Raw genomic sequence first — 14,009 nt, 5'->3', positions numbered from 1 at the left:
ACTTAACAGTGTCATATTTATTTATTTATTTTTTATTTCTCAATATCAACTCATTATTTTATCCTACAATTTATTGATACTTGGAAATGATAATTCATATCAATGATCCAGTCAAAGTAAAAACCTAATACTTTATTAGATTTATTCTGAAATAGTTTTACAATGATAGATTTTGGCCTTTATTATTTTGGTTGTAAAGAAAAATTGAATTTAATTGATAATGGTTTGATAAATGTTTTTAATCTCTATCATTGGGCATTATAGTCCAATCTTGATTCATAAATGAAAAAATACACAAGTCTAACTAATCATATTTTTTTTAACACAATCATTAAGAGGTTCTTTTCAGTTAGGGCAAAATGAAATAGGACAGGATAAAAATTTTACATATCTCATATCATTTCTCTAGATTTTCTTAACATATGGCTTAGGGTTATTTTCAAATTAATATTTACTTTAATGTTTTTTTTTTAATTCTTGTTGATGATATCTACATGACTTTATTCTAACTTAGTTATATAAAGGATAAAGGTAGAATATAAATTAGACACGTCAATTGGGTCGGATTAAATGGAGGCCTAGCCTGAAGTTCGGAATTCAAGCGCGACGCGATATGTAGGCCCATGGGTCTTCTAAACCGGGTTGTAGGCTTTAATATTAGACCCATGGGTTGCCCTACCCTGTCCGATGTAGTACTATAGCAAGACCTTTATTTTTTCTATATAAACCAATCCAAATTTTTTTTTTCCAATTTTATTTATAAATCTCATTCATTATATTTTTAATCTCATTTTCTCTCATTAACTCTCTTTCGGAAATTGTCTAAATTTGCAAATAATAATTTTTTGTGTTTATAATTTGATTTTCATTTCAATTTTATTATTACAAAATATTACAAATAGATTCAATATCAAATGAATTCAGAAATTTGGATGTTGAAGACAAGTAGATAAATGATATGATATATATATTTTTTTTTATTTATGTTTGTAATTATGCAGTATGTAAATTAATTTATTTGTACTATACTATAAATTTATAATATTTTGTATCATGTAACCACAATATTCCTCTGTCACAAGTGAGATATTATAAATAAAATATTTGATGTAATATTTTTTGTTTTAATAATTGAAAAATAATTTGTGTTTAAAAGTTTTAATTAAAATTTAAAAAAATTGTTTAAATGGGTTGGCTCGATTAAGGCCCGTGGACATGGGCTGGCTCAACCCGAAGGCCTATTACTATGCAAGCTTAGGGCCTAGCCCGACCCATTGAGATGTCATTTATTCCTGTTGAATCTCTTCTTGTAAAATAAAATAATCAATTATTGTGATATGTTTTATGTTTGAGAGACTATAATTAAATCTTGGCTATGTATCATGCTTTAAAGTATTGATACTATGATATAAAAATCAATTATATATTGTTTTATGTTAAGTCTAATGACCAATTAAATAATTTGACTTAAAATGTTGTACTTATTTTAACTAGATGTTCTATGAAATACTAAAATTTGGAGTGATATAGTCGTATTTTTTAATATATTATTGACGTTGTATTGTATTAAACCTTTGTATACATGTTTCGTACTTTTTTGTATCTAAATTTTATGAGTGTATTTTTATAAAAGTATTTTTTTACCATTCGCCGTATCATACTTATATCATTTTTTCTATTTATGTATTTACTAACTAGCTAATTAGTGGTACTATTTATCTCATCAATACCATTTATCTTACTGGTAACATCTCAATGATGTCTTCGACCAACTTGAATTCGACTCAAATTTAATATAATAAATTCAAATCGAACTCGAGTCAGCTCATATTTAAACTTGATTTAACTTAAATTCAACACTATATTCAATCAATGGGTTTAACAATTGAAGAACTATTTTAAGATTTCTATTAGGAATAAAAAATCCTAGTAGGATTTCTTTTAGGGATAAAAATTATTGGAAGGAAATAAGTGATAAAATATTAAAATAACAATAATTGTGTAGAATATAGCTGCTTTTAAGTGAATCGGGATAAATTATGTGTTATTTCTTTTTACTGCTTGTGTTGTATTGAGTGACTATTTCACTCTCATTCCTTTAAAATCACCAGGCAACATGATTAACCTATTTAACAACTCTTATGATTAAGTACATTCTTTGTAGGAACCAAATCCATTCAAAAAATTAAAGCAGAAAAGGAGTCAAAAGCAAAAAATCTTTAACAGGGTTATAATTTAATAATGCAATTCAATTATTAAATTTTTTTTTTTTCCAATTTTCATAAGATAATGAAGATGGAAGAAGCTTTAATAAAGGAGTTAATTTTGGAGAAGAAGACACATAAATGTGCTAGTCCACGTCCCTTGGACCAAGTCAAGGACTTGTCCTATCAAAATCAAACCACGGTCACAGCACCCATCAGTCAATCTTATAACTATGGCCACATTATTTGTCCACATTGTTTACAAATAATTAATAATTTCATAATTATCCATTTTAGTTCAAAATTAATAATCATCTAAATGGTCTGAATTATACAAGGCCAAGGGATTTTGCTTTTTCTCTCAGGCTAATTATGATGTGTAGAATCATGAATATTTTTTGAGCAAATTGCCTCCAACCATGGCAAAAAGACCCAAAGCAATCACACTAACCAACAATAAAAGAAGGGTCATGATGTCCATGTAAAATAAATATTAATTTACGTATTAATAATAAATATACTATCATAATATTAAATAATTTTAAATTAAATATAAAATACTCTCCAATGTTATAATATAAAGTTATCATTAATACATAAATTAATATTTATTGTAAATACACAATCTTACCCATTAGATTTTAAAAGTGTTAAGTTCATGGTCAAATGCACATCCAGGTAAAGTCAAGGAGGTCACCCATAAAGTGTTGTGTATTAACCATAAATATATCATCATAACCCCCCTTGACTTTGAAAAAATTTCATATATAATTTTTAAATTTTTATTTGATTCCCTTTAAATTTTTAACTAACCTCTCTTGATTTTCAGAAATTTTTAGATATAATCTTAAAAATTTTATTTGATTCCTTTAAATTTTATCATTTTTATTGACCACTTTATATTTTTATTTTATTTAATATTGAACCCCTAAATTTTATTTCTAAATTTTTCACTACTTAGTTTGAGACATATATAGAATTGACATATTTATATTTTTAAGTATTGTGTCACCTAGGCTTACAATCAAACCAAGCCGAACCGAATACTGTTGGGCTCTAAGTTCCACAAATCCTTGTAGTAAACTGACCAAGAGCCAAATTTAACTTTGGAAGAAAAAGTTTAAACTACATTTACCAAATATGGCCCCGACATTTGGATTAGAATTTCACCACAAAAGCAATGTACTTGAATGAATTGGTAGAAATAGTAGCATGGTGGGCTGAGTCTGAGACCACTAAATTTGAGTGGAATCGTCTCAGCTTCGGCAAGAAGGCTGAGTCAAATCAGAAGAACCATTAGCATATTTACATCAAAATCAACTGAGTGATGACACAACGCACTTATCTTAATGGTGGCTCCCTCCACATTTCATAAATTCGTCACCCAGAATCATTATAAGCATTTTGTCTCTTCACATTGTCATTAAAGAATATTGTTCTTGCTTCACATGGAAATCTGGCATAGGCATGCATATCTTTCAGAAAATTAATGGAGTCCAAGTTTGTTTTTCAAAGTCTTTTGTGCATTAGAGTATAATTTGAAATTTTCATATGATGATCATGAGCATAAGTTTTACTTGATTGCAAATGCAGCGGATGGTGCTTTTGTTTCACCTTAGATATCGTAGACATAATAATCTAATCACACATCATATCATGCATCAAAAACTTAATTTTTCAAATCTTTGTATTATGTATCGTATTGTATTCTAGTATCACTTAAGGAATGAACATATACCAAAGAGGTGAATCGAAACAAACCCTCAAACTTGAGTCGATCTAGAGCTTTAGTTCAAATTCGATTCATTCAATCTAAACGTGGATTCAAGACTTACAGAAAAACAAGCTTGAATTTAATTTGTTGGTTGAAATGGGCATTTGCAGGACAAGCAAGTCACTTTACCTCATAAATGTTCACAAGCTGGCCGAAACAGAGGCTGCCCAAGAGGGTCCCCTTTGATTTGAGCTTTCACCTGCAACCAACAGTTTTAATACGCAAGAACCATTAATGGCAAGAGACCTATAATTTTGTTCAAGAAATTTCCAATAACCAATAAAACAAATTGATCTTCCTGTAAACCCACATAGAGAGAAGGGTTTGGCATCTCTATGCCAATCCATGTGCAAATAATACAAAACTTGAGATTGAAAGAGTCAAAATCATATAAACTCCACACTATAAGTCTAAACTTTTTAATGTTGGATCCAAATCTCATATGAAAAGCCGCGCAATATTGAAAGTTGCAGCAAAGTTGACAAGCTAACTAAGTTTAAAAGAGACCTTTTCTCTTTCTTTCTAGCTAATTGAATCCAAATGGCCAGAATTTCAAAAGTATATTGGACAATGGAGCTGAGACTGATAGAGATATATTAACTAATGCTATCAAATTAGTCAATTAGGGCCTACACAACAATCAAGCTTTGAGCTGACTGGATGAAAGTTTTTGCAAGACAATCTAGTAATCTTAACTCAAATCACCTATAAATCTCAAAACAAGGCTTCCCAGCTTCATCAAAACAATGTTATCATTAACTCAAATCACTTATAAATCTCAAAACAAGGCTTCCCAGCTTCATCAAAACAATGCTATATGTGGAAACCCTAATGCCCAGGATTTGACATCATCATCACATTTGTTTATCCTTCTAAAAGTTATAGACTGATACATAAAAAGCTATAATCATCACGTAAATATGTAACAGTCAATGCTATGTGTCCCTAATTTTGAGTACCCACTTGAATACATAAATTATGTGTCATTACTTAATCACATAATGACATATCATATAAGTACTTAATTGGGTACTCAAAACTACTATATGTATACATAGTTTTATAAATATGTAACTTACAACAGTTTAAACAATAATATTTAAGGTGTGACATTTCTCTTAATCCAAAGTGATGATTCATAAACAGGGTTCCCACCTTCATCAAACAATGTTGCTTGTGGAACCTGATAATACCTGTGATTTGACACAATCATCACTCCCGTTTTATCCTTCTACAGAGCATACAAATACCATATGAAAAGTAAAATCTACAAATATCATGTAAATAAGTAACATATGAAAGATTTAAACACGACAATAATATTTGAGGTCTGACAGATCTCTTTCGCTAAAGCGATGATTCATGTGCAGGCACCAACAAATGACACTTAAGTGGATAGAGAATAAAGGTGAAAGAGCATCAAAACAGGCCAGCAAAATACAAGGAATGGTGAATGTGCAAAAGTTGTAATGTAGTAAAAAAGAATGAGAAATGAAATATGTGGAGGGTGAGTCAGAAATCAGTATAAAGTGGTACAGTAGTGACTTTAAAAAGAGAACAAAATGGGTGAGGGCAGCTGGTTTCCTAATGAGTAGACAGATTTTCACAAATTAAAGCTCAAAGGCCACAGGTGCACCAGGACTAGCACCATGGCTCCCACCACAAATCGTTTTCTCCAACACCAAGGCCTGCTCCCTCACTTGTTTCTATCACAAGAAAGCTCACCCACTTTCCCTCAAAATCCACTGGATAATATCCCTTTCTTTCTCTCTATTATTCTTTCAAATATACAAGTTAGAATCTCAATTTTTTTTTCCCACTAGGATCTAAGAATACTTAGCTACCTTTGAAGAAGCATAATCTAATTCAAGATTAATATTCCTTCCATTCATAGAAGCAAGAAAAGGAAAAAAACTGTAAAGCAATTGCTAAAAGCAATACTATCTACACCCAGTTTTGAGTACTTAATTAGGTATTCAAATTACGCGTCATCACCCAATTATATGATGACATGTCATCTAGATATTCAATTGGGTTCTCAAAACTGGGTACATACAAAACAAGGGTCCTTTTGACAAGGTTCATAAGAATGGAACTTATAAGGGTAGAACTTTGTGAAAACATGGGTTTTATGAGAAAATTTGCCAATTGCTTCAATATTCAAGAATAAATATTAGAAGAACAGATCAAAAGTCAAATTTATAAAATAAAATGAGAAAATTTTTGAAAATTCAAATCTTTAAAGCTCAAAAAGAGTTTATAAAAGAAACTGAGTTTTTGAGATTTTCCCATAAGTCATAAAATAATTTATTTAAAATCTTATAAGCACTTATGAATTGCAGCAAATCAATCTAAAAGAATTTCAAAGTGCAAATGGCTTTACATAAGCTTTTCTGGTTAGTAGATAAACCAAATCAAACACACTCTATATAATCCAAAATCTTAAACTATTAGGTTTCATAAGTAATGATGCCACTCAAAATTTTTAATTAGCTGATCAACCTAGAAGCTTAAACTATCTTGTGAGAGCTCAATATTGATATGTGAGAAAGGTACATCAAAAGCAAATTCAAGATCTAACTAATTGATGTAAAAAAGAAGCAGAAACTCTGAGAAAAATCTTTCGCCATTTAGGTTGATAAATGGATAGAAAAGATGCAATAGAAAGTGTAACCGCTTAGGCAAATGGTAGAACAATTATTCCTAAAGGATTAAACTAATGACTGTATATCTAATGTTGAAAATATCTATACAAGAAGCTTATCATACACGAAATCCACTAAGTACATAAAAATAGTAGCAAATCTATGTCACTCGATCAACATGCGGAGTTAAAGGCACGTAATGCCAATCTACAAAATTGCAGGGATGTTCAGCAGTTTCTCCCTGCAATGTAGAAGAAACTAATTCACTGATATGAGAGTGAGGAGAGAGAAGCAAAGATTGTTTCAATTTCACTTACATGTTCATGATCAGAGTTATGCTGTCAAAACTGAGAAGAATCCTTCCTGTGAAATTAAGCAGAGATAGGGAGCATAAAAATGAGATTAGAAGGATTAAAAATAAGAGAAGAATGATACACCTAATGAATTCGTGCTATTGTTCTTGATGTGGACTTCCGTATCATCAAGCACAAAATCATGTACTCATCAAAAGCCTGTAGAACCAAAATGAATACCAAATCACATTTTGACTGGACAATAAATTGGATGGAAGAAGATTTCTTATGTATGACATGTTCATCCAGATGGCACTTGGAACACTGTTAAAGGGCAGACACATAGTCCCAAATTTTTGTAAATCAAGTCATATTCCCTCCAGATGTCAATTTACCAAGCCAGAATGAAAAATAATAAGAATTAGACTGTCTTAAAATTATTATACATTTGAAAGCTAAAAATCACTCATTCTAAGAAAAATGTTATAATAGTTTTCTTGGTTAGAAGAGTTCTTTCCTAATCGGTTAAGTGGTCATCTGTGATTCAAGCCTTCAAAACCTCAGTTCAAGTCAAAAAGACTTTGAGAAGGTCTCTGCTATTGTTTATAAAGTTGAAGAAAATGTTAACAGGTTACAAGTTTAAGCTGACATTGATAAACATGCTTTGGTAGAACTCCCTCCCAAAACTAGCTCAAGAAAGGAGGGAGCTGAACCACATATATGCACCATAATAGCCCACCAACTTGGCGATGTGGGACAAATTCAACTTCTAACAAAGACAATAAAAAGTTGGCAGGATGGTTCACCACTAATTAAGAAGCTAAACCTCAGTCCTCCCCTTTTCTCTACGTGAACAAAATGTTCAAACTTTATGTGAAAGGCAATCCTGCAATAAATCTAAGACAAGGATGGCTTATAGGTCATTATATCACATATCATATTCATGCCAAAAACTATTTAAATAGTTGAGCACATATTAGACCTAAAAGAAATTGTATAAGAACAACCTGTAACCTCTACTGCCACCAACTACCAAAAACAATGTTGAAGCCCAACAGGTTGTAATTAGACAGCGGAAACATGAATAGCTGACACAAGGATCTGATATCTACTACCTTACTCAAATTATTATCATCAGGTGCAGAGAGGAAATTGAACCAGATATAAATTGCTACTTGGAAAATCAACAACTTAATCAGATACCGATAAATGTGAGATAAGCTCTCCGTAGAATAATCTTATAAGTTATTAGCAAAATAACACCATAAACTATATTAATGTAAATCAGAACAAATGAGCCTACTATTAGAATTTGAAAGGAAAATACAGACATGAAAGCTGAGCTGTTCATATGTTGAATCCAAAATGAAGGTAGCCAAATGTAGTCCATGATGGGGTGGAAGTTCAAAAGTGAAACACACTAGAAAAACAATTTCAAAATTGGATGCCAAAAAGGACACACCGTTTAAATTCTGTTTCTTCTTTGTGTCACAGTGGGGAACAGCACACCAGACCAAAAAACAAAGAAAATCAACCAAATAGCAAAAAAAGAATGATGGCGTACAATGAAAATCTAGAACTGTAAAGACAAGAATTTAATGGTTTTGAGCAACTAAACAAATCTACTGCCTCAAAAGTATTAGCATTTCTCCATATTCAAAGGCTGAGTCTGCAGGTGAAACTCATTTCAAATCCAACTTTACAGTTACTAACATTTAGTAAGCACACAATCTTCAGATATATCTAACATAAACAACTGTATCCTGATAGGATAGGGGGATGCTTGTCATAATCTTATAGGTTAGGTTTTCTTATAAGAGGGGGTATTTATGGTTATCAAAGAGGGGGTAGAAGACTCCAGGGGCTAGCAAAACTGACGAAGTCTTACTATCCTCAGGGTGGAGATCCTGGGTTCAAGAACGGGTGTTGCCACTATTAGTGAAACACTATCTTACCCGACACAATGGTTGTGAGTCCAATCACTGTGTCTCAAATGTTTACCAGTCTAGCAAAGCCGGGCCAGGTTCCCACAGTGAACCAAAAAAAAAAAAAAAAAAAAAAAGAGGGGGGAGAAGGGAAGATTTAGGGGAAATTTGGGCAACCTTAGGATTGATTGTGGGAGGTCTTTGGTGCCTCAAATGGCTAGAAATGGGAAGTCCCAACTCCTAGAATTGTCAAGTTTATCCATGTAAATACCTCTTTAATGAATAAAATGTTTTCTGTTATGTTTTGTTTATTTGTTAGTTGTTGGCTTTTTTGTGTGAAAATGTGGCTAGATTCCTAAAATATACCAAACACAGTAAACTAACAAATACCATCATTCTAATTTCATCCACCAACACAGCAAAATAAGATCCACCAATTCCCAACTTCATCATGCATGCAGTTAAAAATTGACAGCATACTTTCCCTGATAAATTAATTATATATATGGCCTAATTCTTACCACGTTATAAATATTTGCAAGTAGGAACACTAAAACAACACTTTCTTATAGGCTCTAAGGGCAGAAAAGGAATATGAACTTCAGATTATTAACTGACAATAAGTTAAATAAATATTTCTAAAATCTTCATAGGGCTCCAACTTCCCGAATGAAATCATTAAAATTTTAATTAAGTGATAAGACTTTCTAAATAGCACTGACAATGGGAAACTATCTCAACCCTTTTATCCCTATCTAGTCTACAAAGATAAAACGTATAATTATTGAAGAAAACTTTGGCATCATCAGCTCAAATTTCTTGAGGCCAATATAAGAGCACTTACCAAGCCAAGTTAACAATACATATGACATATACAACATCACCAAAAATTACAATTTGCACACCCAACGAAGTAATAATAAAAAAAAGAAGCAATAATCAAACAGAACTTACAATGGTTCACCCTTTGATCCTCAACCCTTCTGCTCGAAAAGCCAAATTCGAATGCGTGCTTTCTAATTGATACAAATCAAAACAAACACTAATAACAAAATTAGCCAAAAATGAAACAACCCATTACAAATTAACAAAAAAAAAAAAAGAATAGAAAAAAAGGCATCAAGTGAACCCAGAACAGGATGTGAAGATATCTAGTGGATTTACGCTTGAAAGGATCCGGAAAATCAACTTCTGGGAAGCATGCGAAAGCCATGAAAACAGAGTATCATCGACAAAGAGAAGTTATTGAGAGAAATAACCAAAGCGAAGAAATTGTCCAATGGGTTGGGTTAACAGCCCATGATATCTCAGGTTTTGGAAGAATTGGGTTTACCAGCATATGTTAATTAGTATGCAAAATTATCAGCTAATCAAATCAAAAATAATTTATTTAAAAAATCAGTTTTTCTATTAGGTTATCGGCCTATTCATCTTTTTTAACCTATTTTTAAAATTTTGGAAAATTTTAATAAAATAAGAGAATCTTTGAAATTCAATTCAAAATTAGTTAACCAAAGATTTAATTCGGTTAATTAGTAATTTCGTCTCTATTCAAATTCACTTAATATTTAAATTTATTTTGTTTTGATTTATGATTTTTTTCAAACTAAAATATTGGTTTGATTCAAAAAATTATCAAACCGGTTTAGTTAACTGGTTTTAAACACTCATATTTATAAGGATAAAGAGTTTTATTTTAAAGTTGGATTTGATACCAATCAAGTGTAAACAAAATCTAACTTGAATTGACTTGAATCTAAAAGAACAATTTAAGATCGATAAGCTAAGGCTCGAGCTTATCTCAAACAAATTTTACTTAGAATTTGATTAAACCAAATGTTCAAATTAGCTTAAATTCAACTTGTTTTATCAAAATTAGTTCAATCATGACTCGAATTCAACTTGTTTGATTTAAACTCAAACAGTTCATTGAATCCAACTCTATTTAGTATCCAATATTTTCCTCTTTGGACCAATTATTATTTTAGATGATGATATGAATTGACATTAAGGATAGATTCGAATTGAAGCAGCTTAAACGAATTAAATTCAAATTGAAACATTTTTAGTTCGTTGAAATTTAATTCGAATTGAGACGACTTAAACGAATTAAACATTTTTAGGCTGTTTAAACGAATTAAAGTTTTCTTTACTAGCAATTATTTTTCTTTTCCTATAGTGATTCTCTTTTTTTTTTTTTTACAGATAGTTATTTTCTTCTTTGAAAACCGTTTTTCTTCTCTAATATTATTATTTATTTGTTCGAATTGGTTGTTTTGGATTTAAATAGAGCTCAAATTGGGCCTTACTTTAACTTAACTAAGCTCGACTCAAATCCATCATAGATAATTGTGATTAAAAAAGTTTCATTTATTATTTTTGTTCCTTTTTTTCGCTACACAACTTTATATTGGTATTTAGAAAAAATTAAAAGTAAATAAAATCAATCAAAATTAATTACAAAACATGAAATATATGAAATTGTTGTTTGTTACAAAATAATCTTTACGGACACGATTTTTCTTTTAATAAGAACATTTTGATTGATGAATACACGTTGGTGATTATTACTATTTTTTTTTGAGTAAATATGAAGTCTAACTTATAAGGAAGGAATGCGTGTCTACTATATCATAAATCATTTGAAAATTATTGATATAAAAATTTATATCAACCATAAGTACATAAGACAAATGATGTAATCTCAAATAAGAAATGAAATTGAATAGTAATTAAAATTCAAAGAGTATAATAATGACAAGAACGTATTGAATGTAATCAGTAGAGGTGTTAATGGGCTAGGGTGGCTCTGGCTCGGCCCATCGGATAATGGATCGGGTTGAGTCTGAAGCCCAAACAATAATGGGCTTTCGGGCTGACCTGACCTATTAATATATAAAGGCCCAAAGCCCGACCCATATAATAATGGGCCTTAATCAGGCCAGACTGGCCTTGAAGTGGGTTGGGTCGGGCTTTAAATGAGTTGGTCTGACCCATTTAATCAATATTTAAAAAAATATTTAAAATTTTTAAACACAAATTATTTTTCAATTATTAAAACTGATGATAGTACCTCGAATATTTTATTTATAATCTCACTTATGACAGAAATAATGTAGTTACATGATGAAAAATATTATAAATTGATAACATAGTATAAATAAATTAATTTACATACTGTATAAATTACAAAACATAAATAAATTATACTATGATAATATTCAAATGGAATGAATTCATTTGATACTTGATCAATTTATAATATTTTGTAATGATAAAATTAAAATTAAAATAAAATTATAAACACAAAGAATTATTATTTGTGAATTCAGATATTTTCTGAAAAAGAGTTGATGAGAGAAAATGAGATAAAAAATATAATGAAATAATTGAGATTGAAAGATTTGTAAATGAAAGTGAAAATAAAGAAAAATTGAATGAGTTTATATAAAAAAAAATTAAAAAAATAATTAAGGAGGCCGAGGCTTTTGCCACAAGGCAGAAAGAAGCACACAAGGCCGAAGCAAGAAAAAAAATATTTTTATTTTAAAACAGTATCAGGTTGGGCTAGGTCAACCCACGAGCTTAATATTAAAGTCCGAGGCCCGACCCAATAGACACATGGGTCTAGCCCGACATGCTATAGTATTAGGTTGGGTCTTCTCATGCTGTGTTTTTTTTTTTATGCTTTGTGTTGAGCCTCCATTCGATCTGACCCAATTGATATGTCTAGTAATGAGTCTACATCAGTAAGTTATATTTTTTTAAAATACAACATAACATCAGTATGAGTTATAGAAAAAGCTTTTCATTTATGTTCGTGCAATTATATTTTTATATGATAAAAAGGAGGGTGATAATCAATTAACTAGAGAGATAACTAAAATCGAGATATTAATTAAAATAGGCAAAAAAATTTCTGTTTAAACCGTTTTAGGCAAACGTACATTCATTTTGCCTTTATAAGCAAATTTATTTGTAATTTCAAAAATACCCTCCCAGCCTTGTAGATGTCATACAAGGTACGTAAGCATGGGAATGAATGTTTGAGTGCGTGCGGAGTGCAGGGTGCATGCGGAGTGCGCGGTGCGTGAACTACATAACTAAAAAATTGATTATTTCTAATCAACTACAAACATATTTAAAAATAAAAATTGATTATAATATAATATATTTAATACTTAATGTAATATATAAAAATAATAATAATAATTTTTAAATATATATTATATTATTATATATATTTATTATATTTTTTAAATATTATATTATATTATTTTATTTAATTTATATATTATATTATTTCTAATCAACTACAAACATATTTAAAAATAAAAATTGATTATAATATAATATATTTAATATTTAATATAATATATAAAAATAATAATAACAATTTTTAAATATATATTATATTATTATATATTTATTACATTTTTTAAATATTATATTATTTAATTTTATATATATATAATTAAATAATATAATATAATATTTAAAAAATATAATAAATATATATATAATAATATAATATATATTTAATATTATTATTATTTATATATATTATATTAAATATTAAATATTATAATCAATTTTTATTTTTAAATATGTTTGTAGTTGATTAGAAATAATCAATTTTTTAATTATGCAATTCACGCACCGCGCACTCCGCACGCATCGCACACTCTGCACGCACTTCGCACGCACCCATAGACTCTGTACGCACCCACATACACACATGCACCCTGTGCGCACCCACGCACTCTGTACGCACTCTGTATGCACTCATTCACCCTATACGACCCTTGAGATCCCACACACGAAATGGTTGAAAATGACATGTAATAAGCCAGAAGATATTTTTGGAGTTACAAAAAAATTTGCTTATAAAAGTAAAACTACTGTACATTTGCCTAAAAACATTTACACGAAAATTTTTTTACCGATTTTAATTAATATCCCACTAAAATCATGATACATACTTTCAGGGGTGATCCCATAAAGTTAAGAGACATGAATGACAAGACAAGAAAATTAAGAGAACTGTCAAAATTTACTCTTCTCCACTTTGTATCGTAACTTTGTGAAAATAATCACCAAACCACAACTCTAGACCAGCCGTTTGGTAGCACCCTCTACTGTGTACCAAAAAATGGTGTCTTGTTTGA

At 30.0% G+C, this 14,009-nt stretch overlaps 2 long non-coding RNA genes across 3 annotated transcripts; both read right to left on the bottom strand.

The window, feature by feature from the left end:
• Positions 1–3,176: 3,176 nt before the first annotated feature.
• LOC123195272 lies at positions 3,177–3,754 on the bottom strand. The gene is made up of 2 exons (XR_006497418.1): positions 3,546–3,754; positions 3,177–3,478 (listed from the first exon to the last, which is right to left on the bottom strand). It is a non-coding gene; the product is annotated as an uncharacterized LOC123195272 (long non-coding RNA).
• Positions 3,755–6,586: 2,832 nt separating this feature from the next.
• On the bottom strand, positions 6,587–10,198 carry LOC123195271. 2 transcript variants are annotated; one of them, XR_006497417.1, is made up of 4 exons: positions 10,006–10,198; positions 9,796–9,857; positions 6,941–7,135; positions 6,587–6,864 (listed from the first exon to the last, which is right to left on the bottom strand). It is a non-coding gene; the product is annotated as an uncharacterized LOC123195271 (long non-coding RNA). The 2 variants fall into 2 exon arrangements; XR_006497416.1 differs by having other exon boundaries at positions 9,796–10,197.
• Between the last annotated feature and the right edge of the window lie 3,811 nt (positions 10,199–14,009).

This window comes from Mangifera indica, chromosome 13 (genome assembly GCF_011075055.1).
Source record: "Mangifera indica cultivar Alphonso chromosome 13, CATAS_Mindica_2.1, whole genome shotgun sequence".
Taxonomy (NCBI): domain Eukaryota; kingdom Viridiplantae; phylum Streptophyta; class Magnoliopsida; order Sapindales; family Anacardiaceae; genus Mangifera; species Mangifera indica.
Note: the sequence above shows the minus strand (reverse complement) of the source record. Positions and strands in the feature narration are given on the sequence as shown.